General features: G+C 28.8%; 1 long non-coding RNA gene across 1 annotated transcript; it reads left to right on the top strand.

The window, feature by feature from the left end:
* The first annotated feature begins 2,731 nt into the window (after nucleotides 1-2,731).
* LOC124956226 lies at nucleotides 2,732-13,737 on the top strand. Its single transcript, XR_007103171.1, has 6 exons — nucleotides 2,732-2,794; nucleotides 4,459-4,584; nucleotides 4,644-4,740; nucleotides 5,123-5,499; nucleotides 5,585-5,691; nucleotides 13,614-13,737. It is a non-coding gene; the product is annotated as an uncharacterized LOC124956226 (long non-coding RNA).
* The last annotated feature ends 317 nt before the right edge of the window (nucleotides 13,738-14,054 follow it).

Raw genomic sequence — 14,054 nt, forward strand, 5'->3', positions numbered from 1 at the left:
CTATCACTGATCTTTTCTATTTTAACTGAAATGCATCGTATGATATTATTATAAATTTATTAACAGGTATGTATTTTTATATAAATCTATTATTAAAATAGAAAATGATTTTTGCATTTTACGTTTTAGAATCTTGGAATAACAAATGATAGATTTTAAGAATGGAAATGTAATCATAGAATGATATATATAGGGAATATTTGGAAATATTTGTATAAAATAATTTTCTTATATACTTCCATTTTATTTACTAGTATTACCAATATCACTAAAGTATTATGAATATTATTACTGAGATGCTATTACTGACATTTATTTATGGAACACAGTAATGCCATAAGTTAGTGTAATTTACATCATGGAATTGAAATATACAATATATGATAACAGAATTGTTATTCATTTCTTTTTTAATTATGCTTATTTGGTAATATGTTACAAAATATAACAGAGATAGACATACTTGAAAACATATAAGGACTAAGAATGTGGTTAACTGATATTTTAAATAGACAAAGATTTAGGATAGTTTTTAACAATAAGAGAGAGATCCACGATGGAAAGTTCTGTTGAGTCACTTATATAATTCTCAAAGTCTTTGAAATGATAATATTTAACATTTTTGAGGATAAAAAACAAAAATGAAATGAGGATTAACAATCATAATAAATATTTTTAAAGGAAAGAATATTCTGTATATTATTGTAATATATTATCAACAATATCAATAAGGTAATGTAAAAATGTATATAAAATTAAGTAATATTTTAGAGAAACAATCTATAAAGCTAAAAAAATTTGGTATAACTTAGTGAATTTTTTTTTAAATAATTTTATGTTCTGAAGTAATAGTTACAACAAAATTACTTAATGCAATATTAACTTTTTAAAATTGGAACAGTTAGTTTTCTATTAATGGAATTAAAAAATAATTTCATTATTTTCAAAATTTAGATGATAGTTTTATTTTTATAAGATCCTAAATAAGATTGTTTTGATTTTATTTTTTTAAATTCAATAAGAAATACACAGTACGAATGAAAAAGTTGATGTATCAAAGTAGATACAAGCATTAATATGTTGCATTGTACAAAAGATAAGTAGACTCATTATTTCTCTTGTTTTATCCTGAATTTCATTTGAAAATAAATGATATATTTGTTATTTTGTAACTGACATTGCTGCTTTCTCAACAATTTTTAACTTTCTATAAAAGATTGTTGAAAGATATCAGATTTGAAGACCTGTATTTTGACCTTTATAGCAAGGTCAGAAAAGTTGAATAGGTAAGGGAAAAAAACAATTTCTTCAAGAGCTTTTTCAAAAATATTCTAGATGTTTTTTCCATCTTTCATCATTCTATCCAGATTTCTCTTTTTTTCATATAAATTTTTTTTTTGTTTTTAATTCAATGATGAATTTTCTATAAAACCGTTTTTATATGTTGGCTAGTTGCATATTCTTATTTGATTATAATAATTTATCACTCACTTTGGTTGATCTCTGACGAATACATGGAGCTTGTTCACACAAGCAATAGCAATAGATATAGATGATGTACTACTAATAAAATTTGTACTAAAAATTTTATTTTAATTTTAATAATGTATAAAATAAATAATTATATATTATAAATGATAAAATAACTTTCATCTACAATCCTGTGATTTCTGATTAGAGATAGATTTCCATAATTCTAAACTTGAATTATAAATGCCACGTTCAAATGAAAAACAATTTTAATTTTGCGTAATACTGATTTTTTAAAACATAAATTATACGAATTGGTTCACTATTTCTATATTTAATAATAACAATATCTTTGCATCTTCCAAATGTCTGTGTCAAATACATGGTGAAAAAAATTTTCTTTCTTATCGTTAGATAAATAAACAATTTTTCTCAATTAGTTATCTATGAAATCACACAAGAGACCTAGGACATAAAGATACTATTCAGAAGTATCATTTATATATACATACATACACAAATATACACAATGGTGCATTATATATACTACATATTATAGATACACTATTCGATGAAAACGATTATTGTTAATAATAAGTTAGGATCACAGAACAATAGGTTCGAGTAAAGAAATAGAAACATTCTATAAGGTTATTAATTCTTTGTTCTACTACGCGTCCAAGAAAAAACAGTATTAAGGCACGTATGAAAAAAAGACGATGAAAAGAAGGCAAATTAATGTCAAAAGTGTTTATATTTTTGAAAGAATAGTTTGAGGGTAGTTCAAGATTCGAGATAGCGAGAATAATGCACATTATTGAGAATACATATACTGCGAGATACTATGAGTAGTGTGAATTAAATTTGGTGATTTTAAAGATTTTGAAATTGTTACTTTTTCTTTTTTATTATTATGTTTATTTATTTTATTATGTTTAAAGAAATTCCATTAAATATAAGTTTATATTTAAATATAAATTATATTTACAAAGTACAGTACAATTGTGTTAATAATTTTTTTAGAGAGAGAAAAAGAGGGAGACAATTCTTTATTTATTCAAAATTTATTCAAAATTATTATTTAATAAAATTAATTATTTAACATCTCAGGTAGCCTTTTATGTATGATACTATTTTATTTACTCCTATGAAAACAGTATATATATAGAATTGTGATCTATGAGTTCACCGGTCAGGCTGAGTGAAACTATTGGTAGGAGTAAAATGGTGTAGTGGGGAATATTCTACAATATAGAGTAGTGGAAAAAGGAAAGATGCAAAGCTTCCATTTACGAGTCATCAGTTTGGCAATGCAAATTATTTGGTGAGATATGTTCAATATATTCAATATATTTAATATATTTAAAGTCGAAGAGATTCAAATAAGATATTTATTACAGGAATTTTTCAAGCATTTAATAATGCTATTACAAAGTTTCTGTTTCTTTCGTTTTCGTTCTAGTTAAAGTCATTTTGGATTTGCGTCTATCGACAGATTGCCATAAAGCTTTATTGTTCTTATAGGTAATTACGTATTATTTCTGAGTTATAAATTTGTCTAATGTACTAATCAAATAAACAAATATGTGATTTGTACGGTATAATATAGGCAAGTCAAGTATGAAAAATTGTTCTAAACATGCCGCGAGACTTGCATCATAACTTTTCTTAAATTTTTTACCCTTATTTTCACAATGTTTATGCTTTTTGCGGGTTTTAAGAGTGTTCAATGTAATATGTAATTTATTGTTTATTAATCATGACGATATATTATGTTAAATTCGACTTTCATACAATAATATGTATTAAGTACATATATTCATCATATGACATAACCAAACATTCATTATATAAACACATAATATACATACGTATATTTATGATGTATATCACACATGTAAATACGTATGCTACTTTATCTATATATGTAGAATTCTTAAAATCAAAATGCTCTTTGTTTAGAACGATTTTGTTTTTCGTCCGGTATTATTATAGCCAAGGGCGTTGTACAGATGTGTAAATAAGTAGCGATTGCGCGAGATATTGGTGTTATTTGTATAAATTAGACAGAAGAAAACAATAGGGTTTGAAAGACAAAAGAGTGAATATTCTGTAAAAGCTAGTACTATTGAACAAATTATTAAGTAACCTTATTATATTAATACATTGCGGACGGATCACAAGAATTCACATATTTGTGTTTTTGGTATTTAGAGAGACATAGTATAACAGAAAAAATATTTCCATATGAAATTAAAACTGATTAGTCTCTTATTCTTAGTCATAAAAATAACTTGATTTATATATCAATGGGTTTTTTATAGCGTGTAATAATCATGGAAAACGATGAAGAACATGATAAAATTCTGGATATGTTTCCTGACAATTTTTTATATATTTCAAGTGAAAATGAAGATAATAATCATTATGACAATAATACTGAAAGTGAAAGAAGTGAGGAGGATGAAAAAAAAAGTAAAAAGTAAAAAAAAAGTATGTAAAAGTAACGCTACGAGAATTACATTTACCAGATTTGTTTAATTCCACTTCATATTACACAGTGTTTTACAAAGTATCATACTTCAATAATATATTAGCTTGTAAGAATATGTAATAAATAACTTAAAAATGGAATGGGTATTTAATTTTAAAGCTACGCTTATGTAAAAGTTTTTTATATTTATTCACCAAAAATATAGCTGGCAATTGGGTAAAGCTAGCAATAAAGCTACCGGTCCGCAATGTATTAATGTTTAAAGTAATTTTGGTGAGAAATCTTGTTTTATATTAATAAAGTTGTTTTATTTTATAAGTTATACAATTTTACGAATCGACGAAGATTAACACACAGTACTTGTGTTCTTTTTACTGTTCCTTGCATGTTATTGAAATAAATTACGTTAGTTTGTTAAAAACTCAAGTAAATTCCGATATAAAATGTAAACACATATGTTAAGTATAAACCAACTTTCTACTGTTCTATTTTAGTTGGCATGTTCCAGGAAATTTGTTTTCATGCCTCTACGCAAAATAGACAAAATCGTGAAAGATGACCTCTGTTTTAAAGTAATATGATTTCTGCTATGGACAACACTCGGTTGGTCTATTATACAGGTAAGTAATTTCATTTTCTTAATTATTCCCAAAATTAACTCTATTTTATTTTATTTTAGATATTCAATGTTGTCGTTTGTGCAGTCATGGAATTTATCTTTGTTTTAATAAAATAAAAGAAGAATCATGAGGCAAACTTAATGTTTTCATTTAAATGTACTTATATTTTCCAATTTCAATTAATTTTTAGAAGTATGTGTATTTGAATAGTGTCCAAAGCTTTCAAAATGTTTGTTGATTTATTTTTTCTATAAAAGAATATTTGTTTTATTTTATTTATACTTTTTTATTTATATTTTGTTATAATTACATAGACTATACGTATAAATATATACATTTTATACTTAACGTATATGTTATAAACATTATTAATATTCTATGGATAATAATTGGTTGGTTTTAAAATTTTTTTATTTGGAAATGTTTGTATTTATTTTTTATTACTTTTAATTTTCCGGTTATATACTTTTAAAGATTTTTTTATTTTTATATTTATTATAATGATGATATTGATAATATTATTTTTGTTTTATTTTAGATCATCATTGCAGTCGTTTGTACAGCCATACATAAATTTATCTTTGTTTCGATAAAAAAAAAAAAGAATCGTGAGTTTTCTCCGTTAATTCAAGTTTATGTGCGTTTTGCGATTTCAATTAATTTTTAGAAAAGTGTACTTGAATAGACGCAAATGTACACAAAGCAGTCACAGTCATAAGTTGTTTTAAAATTCTATTTATATATATTTTTTATAGTCATATATACTATACTTGTATATAAAATAAACAATAGATATTCGACAATTAATTCATTATCCGTTTCTTTATTAATAAATGATTATCGCGTATTAAAGTCAGTGCATCATGGAAGATGATCAAGAACTTCTATACAAAATACTTCTATACAAAAATATTGGTAAGTAATTTTATAGTTAATATAATTATACAATCGTTTTTATTATAATAAGTTTTATAAATATTTTTTAAAAATTCTTTTTCAGATCATAATTGCATTCACATTAAGTCGATTTTTAATCACTACAACTTTAATCTCTCTTATTTTGGATATACAATGTGGACGAGTTTTTTGGAATCACCATGAAACTTCGTAAGTAGTGAATGAAAGAATTTAAGTCCTTATATTACTCATCATGCCGAGAACGCAAGATCGTCGAAAGGCTTTTCGATAAATTATTGAGATACATCACTATTAATAATTCCTTTTATAAGTTTATTCATGAGTAGTTCATTTTTAATTGTATATTTTCATTGCTTTTTTATTATATATATATCTATTTTTTTTAATTTGGTATCTTTTTGTTTCATTAGTTTAAATTATTTAATTAATAGTGCAATTAAGTAATACTTCTTTTGTTCGTATTTGGTTGTAATATTAATAGTGACATCTGGTATTCATTTGCCTGATATCGTCAAAAAAAGCATGTAAGGTGGTTTATACTGCATTCATTGTTTCGTATTTATTCTATTTAATCGCAGTATACTTCGATATATTGATATGGATGTACAAAAAAATGAGTAAGAAGACAAACGTGACGATTAGATTGTAGGAATTGATTTTATTCTTTTATAAGAACAGCTACTTTTAGTGAAAGGAGTTATCCGAGGTTTTTTAATTATTTTTGCAAAAATATATATTCAATCAATTTTGCTAAAAAAAATAGAGCTAGCAACAGAATCATTGATTTTAAAAGAAAAAAATAAAGTGATCATTGCTAAAAAAGAAAGTTTTGAAAATTATCGCACATATACTAAAAATTAGATAGACTAGTGTGGTCTATACTAAATTAATTCATTATTAATTTAAGATTTTCAGCAATTAATATATTGATTCCTGTTTATCTCCTCGTACTTTCTGCGTTTTTCTTTACGCATGTACCAGGTGATTTATGAGTAAAAAATAGTTTGATTTTAATATTAAGTTCTCCTTTTCTAACGATTGCGTTAGTAATTGTGCACTATATATTTTGCACTTGATGAATCCACGAATGTTAAATGGTTGATTGTACATCGTTAAATTTTTAATTACATACATACATACAAAAAAATTTCATTATTGGAAATATTAAATTAATCATTAAACATAATAATGAGTAAAAAAATAGTCATATTACACATACACATACACGCATGCACGCACCTGCTGACCCTTTGCACTTAACGACTTTTCGCTAGGGAGAATTAACAACTCAAAACAATTTTGCGAATATTAAGCAAGCTTCTTACAGCTATTTTAAAATGAAGTATCCAAAAAATTTGGCTAAATATATCTCTTGTGAATGTTTCTGAATAAAAAGGAATGTTGCTTACATTATTCCTTAATCAATACTGTTGTAAATTTGCCAACAACATGATGCTCATATTTATTATTATTACCAACAAATATATTTGTTGGTAATAATAAATCCTTTATTTGTCTTAGAAAAATCTTTTGGCAACAGAATTGCGTATAATGACTGGTTTATTATATAAGAAATGATAGACATATACAATATACACAGGTTCTAACTCAAATGAGAATATTAAACACGGTAACAAAACTATAATGATCAGACCGAATAATATGTTCCTTAAACGCGTGCGTCTTTTTCGGGATCCGTGAACAGAGAGACCGAGATTTCGAGGAAACGAGATCAGCACGTCACTTCGCACGAGACAAACGCAGCCGGATATCACGTGTACCGAAATTTTCGCGCTCAGATTTAATTTACATATCTAATACTTCTCCTTAAATTAAGCGCTTAAAAAACTTAACTAACTAAACTTGAACCGCTAATGTACTTGATTTTTTTCGGGTCGTTTAATACCTTGGTTAAGACGTCGGCAATCATATCGCTGGTGTATATTGTAATTTGAATTTCTCATCACGTAGTGATAGCGTATTGCTATGTGCTTGTTTCTTACATAGAATACAGGATTCCTTAACAATTTTAATGCGCTTGTATTATCATAAACGTCGATTTTGAAATCTAATGCCAGTTCTGAAAAAGTATCGATTAAATACAAGGCCTCCTTAACAGCGTCTGTAATGATCATGTATTCTGTCCCCATAGTTGATAAAGCAACCATTTGTCCATTGCTTCCTTGATTCCCATGAAATAGGATCTCCACTTAGAAAAAAAACAATCCGTATAGCAGTGGCGATCATTTATGTATCTTCCCCAATCAGCGTCTGTAAAACCTTTCAAACAATTGTTACCCGATTGATAAGATATGCAATAATAATCGGTGCCTTTAATATACCTAAGTATCCTTTAGGCTCCTTCCTAATGCGATTTCTTGTAGCAGTTATTGAATTGACTTAAGTAACTTACTGTGTAACATATGTCATATCTAGACACAGTTTCTGAATACATTAAACCACCTATCAATTCATGGTGTGGATATTGTTTATCTTTAGCCTTTTGTTGTTCCTTAATTAACACTGTACTTGGTTCTAATAGGAATCTCAGTCATGATGGATTTCTCTAATTATTTTCTTATATGTATCCTTTGGCCTACTTGATTTCATGGTTTTTGATAGTAAACTCTATCTCTAAGCAATATTTGACGTTTCCTAAATCTTTAATTGAAATGAACGCCTTTGTAAGACCATTCTTAATTTGTTGAATCTTTGTTACATTAAAATGGATAATATGGATAATATTAAAATATCATCAACACAAACAATAGCTAACAATAGCTCTTCCTTTGATCACGGCGGTATACACATGGGTCGAAGTTGGATGGCTTCAAGCTCATTTTCCTTAATTCTTTATCCAACTTTATGTGCCACTGTCTAACCGCCTGCTTTAATACATATATGGCTTTCTTTAGCTTGCAAATCTTGTTCCCGCCTTCCATTTGCTTCAGCATCTTCCTTGCGATGTTTTTAACTTTATTATTCTCCTTTTCTGTATCTATTAACTTCTTGAGTACATTCTGCATGTTCTCTGATACTTCCATATATACTTTCCTATCCAGTCAACCGTTCAAGTAAGCGATGGTAATATCAACCTGATAGATGTTTATTTTATAATGAGCTGCCAATGCTGCTGCAAGACGAATTAAACTCAGACGAGCTATAGGTGCGAACGTCTTTGTAAAATCCATGTTTGATCTCTGGCTAAAATCTCGTGCTACTAGTCTGGATTTCTTCTTGCTAACTGCATTGTCTGATCCGTACTTGTTTGTTAACTATGCGACTGCCAATGATCTTTCTCTTAAGCTGCTCAACTAATTCTCAAACATTCTTTTCCAACATTAATATTGGTCAACTGACACATCAAACCATATTCCATTTTATCCCAATACTTTTACAAGAGATAGATTTACCTACCTTTTTTGGATGTTACATGTAAAAATAGTTTTAACACAAGATACTAAACTTACAATACGTTTGTAGTTAATAAGTGGCTACCTTGATTATATAAATTCAAGATTTTTGAATCATTTTGTACCGAGCGAACAAATTTGTGCCGACGAAGCTATATTAAATTCAAAGAGTGAATTTTGTTTATCACGCATAACCCGAAGAAATAAACTAAATGGAGCATTCGAATCTATACATTAAAAGATTCCCATACGGGTTATATTTGTGGAGTTATGCCTTATCATGATAGTCTTACAATACAAATATTGATAAGATCAGACCTTCTATTATTAATTAGAATTCCATTGCATTTGTACGCAATGCTATTGAATAAAATTCCAGGTACGCAAGGACATTATATATTTACAGACCTTTATTATATCATTTATATTTTATCTAATGAATTATGTAAATTAAAATGTCATTTGACTGGAACAATATTGACAAATAGAAAAGAGTTGCTAGCGATAAAAAAACCAAAATTTCAAAAAAAAAAAAAAACTAATGATAGCTTATTGTAGAAATAATAATTTAGTTTTGACGTGGAAGTATAAGAGGATTGTCAAATATTGACAAATTGGCATAATGCAGAGATAAATATAGTACAAAGAACTCTTCGTCATGGTGTTCAGACTGTTGTTAGAAAACCTAAGGCGATCATAAATTATACAAAATTCATGGGCGGCGTTGACCGTGCCAATCACTATGCCTTGATATACTGCTTTATGCGGAAGTTACTGAAGTGGTAGCGCAAGCTAATTTTTTAGGGATTAGAAATCTGTTTAATTAATTTCTATATTCTTCATAAACAAGTCAAACAGCAGAAGAACTAAGATAAGCAGAAGAAATAATATAATTGCCATTATTATTTATAATTTCTTTCCAGCATGATGGCAATTTGTATATCCCATTTTTTAAAAATGCCTTATCCCTAAAGACGAAAAATTGAACCAGTGCTGATTTCTTCTTCGTTTTTGAATTTTTTGCAAAGCAAGTAAGGATAGAAACAAATGATAATCGGAGGGTACTAGTCCGGGGAGTATAGTGGATGCGATAGAATTTCCCTGAAGCTCTGCGAGTTTCTGACAAGTCCCCAAAGCAGTATATGGTCTGGCATTATCATGAAACAGTATGATGTCCTTCCTATTGAACATCGACAGCCTCTTTTCTTGGAGTGCTGTTTTTAAGTTATCCAATTGGTGACAGTACCTCTCTGAATTTAGCTTTTCGTTCGGTTTCAACAGCTCAAAATGTATTGGTCCTCGAATGTCCCACCATATACACAACATTCTCTTACTCAGGCTTAACTTCGGTTTAGTGGTGGAGGGGGCAGGTTTTCCGAGTTCACAATATACTCTTTTCCTTACGATGTTTTCATAGGTAATCTACTTTTCATCCCCAGTTATCATCCGGTCCAAGAAGGGTTCGATTTTGTTCCGTGCAAGCAGAGATGTGCATATGATGACTCGATCCTTCAAATTCTTCTTACTTAACTCATGTGACATCTATCTCGAATATTTCCATACCAATCCTAGTTTCCGAATATGATTCGAAATGGTTTGTTGAGTTGAATCAAGCCTTTCTGCAATCTCCGATGTTATCAAAACAGGATTTTGCAACATGATCTTGACAGTATTATCGTCGATCAAAGATGATCACCCAAAACATGGCTTATCAGAAAGGTCGAAATCACCTATTTCAAAATTTTCGAACCATCTTCTGCATGTTCTATCAGGAACTGTAACTTCATCAAACACTCAATAAATTTCTACACGCTTCTGTAGCATTTCTTTCTTGTTGGAATTCGTGCAAAATACAGTGACGTAAATAAACTTTATCAATAGCCATGGGTACACGATCGCGTCTCACTTAACCTCTAAAGTGCCATTTAGCTCAACGAAACTCAGTAGGCGTCAATTCAAGCGGTAGGTATCAACGCGCGGTAAACAGATAAGACTGATGCTCGAGAACAGTCGCAATACGAGCCGAAATGTAAATACCTGTAATATAGTCAGTTTTACGCGTTACATGCTGTTGAAGAAGTAAATTCTAATCCTTTTACTTTTATAGGTATTATGGATTTATTATAAATTGTAATAGATAATAGTTTCAAAAATATATTGCATGAATAAACAATACTTCAATGGAAATTGAAGCATCTTCAAAGGAATTTCGTCCCAAGGAATGTAATAATACTACGCCTAAAAATAAATATAGAATACTATAAACAAAAAATCTAATCATAAAAAATTTTCACCTCAAATGAGTATCTAATAAGAGAATACGTACAACTCTAAAAACCCTCCATGGTATGATACTTCCTAAAACATTCTGGTAGATGTAAAGCTACTTTACATTTCATCCATTCCCACTTCGTTTCACTTCGTATTTTATGTTTATAACAAACTTTACACGTTCTTGTCGGATTCTGAGGCGTCGGATCGATATTTTTTGAGAAATGAGCCTAATATTGAGCTTGGAGTCGAAGAGGTGTTTCAACTGATGTAGATTTCCCACGCATTTTGTAGTCCGGTAATTTGACAATTTGTAAAATTGCCTCTGCTATATTTATACGGTAATCTACATAAGTCTCCCTTTTTCGACTGTGAATTGTTTTATGCATAATATAAGTGTTGAACAGAGCCATATCTAACATGTAAAAGAAAAGTTTTCGGTATCCTTTGATGACTTTTCTCATAATTGAGAAACAGGTTAACATCTGATCTTGATGATCAACTGTCATACCCTTGTTATATTCCAAGATATATTTAGGCTTTATTATTTTCTGTAATTCTTTGTTTGATTGCTCAACCATTTCTACGATTTCGTATTTCGTTGATATCATATACACGTCGTGCTTATCCTTCCATCTTAGAGCTATCAAATTATTGCAATTTCTCCATATACATTCTCTTTTCTTCAAAATATGCTTTTGAATGGCGTTCGGCATATTTTTCCTGTTTTTGCGTACTGTCCCGATAATGTTTGTCTTTTTCTGGTGTAATTTTAAAAAGAGATTGGGTGAAGAGTATCAGTTGTTCAAAAACAAAGTATATCTCTTGTTTATTATAGATTTTGATAGCTCTATCATAATGTTCTCCGACGCACTATCATTTCGATCAATTTTGTTCTGGCCGGTATATATTTTGAATCTGTGACAGAAACCGGTACTTGCCTCGCACAGTTTGTAAACTTTTAATCTAAATCGAGCTCTTTTCGACGTATTGAATTGTTTGTACGCTAAAAGCCCTTTATATTTCATTAGAGATTCGTCTATACTGACATATTCATTGGATGTGTAAATTTCTTTAAATTTTTCATTCCAAAAGTTGATCATAGGTTTTATCTTGCGAAGTCGATTATTACTATCAGCAGTTTCATTATTAGAGAAATGTAAAAATCTCGAAATTTGCCGAAATCTCTTAAAAGGCATCGTTTGCCGAAATATTGGCGTTCTACAGCTCTTCTAGTCCAATACAGTTGAATATTTGATTTTTTCACTTGACCCATCAAAATACACAGTGCATAATACGCTTTTATTTCGTGTAAGGTAATAGGATACCAAGTGTCGTCCATATGTCGTCTTTTACGCTCGTCGTGAATTGTCTGATGTACGAAGCGATTTGTTTCCGTAACTAGTATTTCCCAAAACTTGTTATCAAATGTAATAAAAAATAATTCTAATATTTTTGAATTCTTGCCTCAATTATTTAAAACAGACGCTTTTATTCCATGATATTCAGAATACTTCCAAACTATTGGTGTGTTTTTTATTTCCTGCCAAATCCATGATTGTTGGATTTGTGTCCAACCATGAGATCGTGTCGTACCTTCCTCTTCACTATTCTCATCTATAATCATACGCCTTACACGCTTTGTGATTGGCTGAAACACGTCACTACCACTAGATTCGTTACCATCGCTTTCATTTAACATTTTTGTATTTCGCATTTTGTAGGGGTTTCTTAAATTTCAATAACTAAACTGCTTTGTAACAGCAATTATAAGAATTGTGACTAACTGTCATAGGATATTGACAGGAACTAACATCCAATTACGATCATAACTGGTAAAAAATCATTCTGCGAATTTGGCTTCTTATGTTTACGTTTGGCTTAACTATCTGTTCGCAAGCCTGGCTTCTGATGTTTATGTATAAGTTAATGTTAAGCGAGCTCTAGCACAATACAAACAATAGTTTATTTTCACATTTATAAGCATATTTAAGTAAAATAAATACAGTAATGCATTTTTGGCAAGGATATTTAATTTTGCTAAGCAGTTTATTGACAGTATTTTTAAATCAATCATCAGTGAATTTTGTTTTGCTATTAAAAAATATTTTTAGTAAAACAAATATCTACTTATGCTTATATCAGTATTAGTATCATGCAAACATTACATTACACATATAGTTTTGTAAAACTTTTAGGCAAGTCTATCTTATTATTTTTCATCTTCTATAGATAGCAACCCTTCTTAATATATTCATATAGTTAGGATGTTAGACCTTACGTATGAAACAAAAGATTTTGTAACATTTTGCAAGTTACTAATATCTTGAAATATAGATCGCGTTTTGAATGTTGTTATATTGCATGTTATGATTTTATGTACATTTTTGAATTTCCAAATCCACCATTTACTTGCTTTGAATTCAGATAGATCAACCCGGTCTTTCGCTTCCAAAGTCTACAATTTCAAATTCGTCATGGATAATAGATCTTCTGCCACAACTAGTAAATTTCTGTTACTTAAGTAAGTGAACAATAAATGGATTATACCTAAATGTTTTTTTAATTTTCTTTCTTTTTTATTTCTAATTGCTATATACAATTATTTTGTAATGGTTAAAATAATACCTTGCGGATTTCGATACAGTTATCGATAATCACTAAGCAATGTATACTAGTGTTGCAGCTTTTATGAGCATGTATGGTGTATTAAGAATTGACTCCAAGTAAGTTTTTGGTGTGTTTTCTATTTAATCTTCTGGGCAGGCTCGACGATTTTTGGTAAGACAGTTTATGTGGTTATTAATACTAATTTGATGTATCTTCGAGAGATTTATAATTTCTTCTTAAACTGATGGTATTTTTAGG

This window comes from Vespa velutina, chromosome 21 (genome assembly GCF_912470025.1).
Source record: "Vespa velutina chromosome 21, iVesVel2.1, whole genome shotgun sequence".
In the NCBI taxonomy this organism is placed as follows: domain Eukaryota; kingdom Metazoa; phylum Arthropoda; class Insecta; order Hymenoptera; family Vespidae; genus Vespa; species Vespa velutina.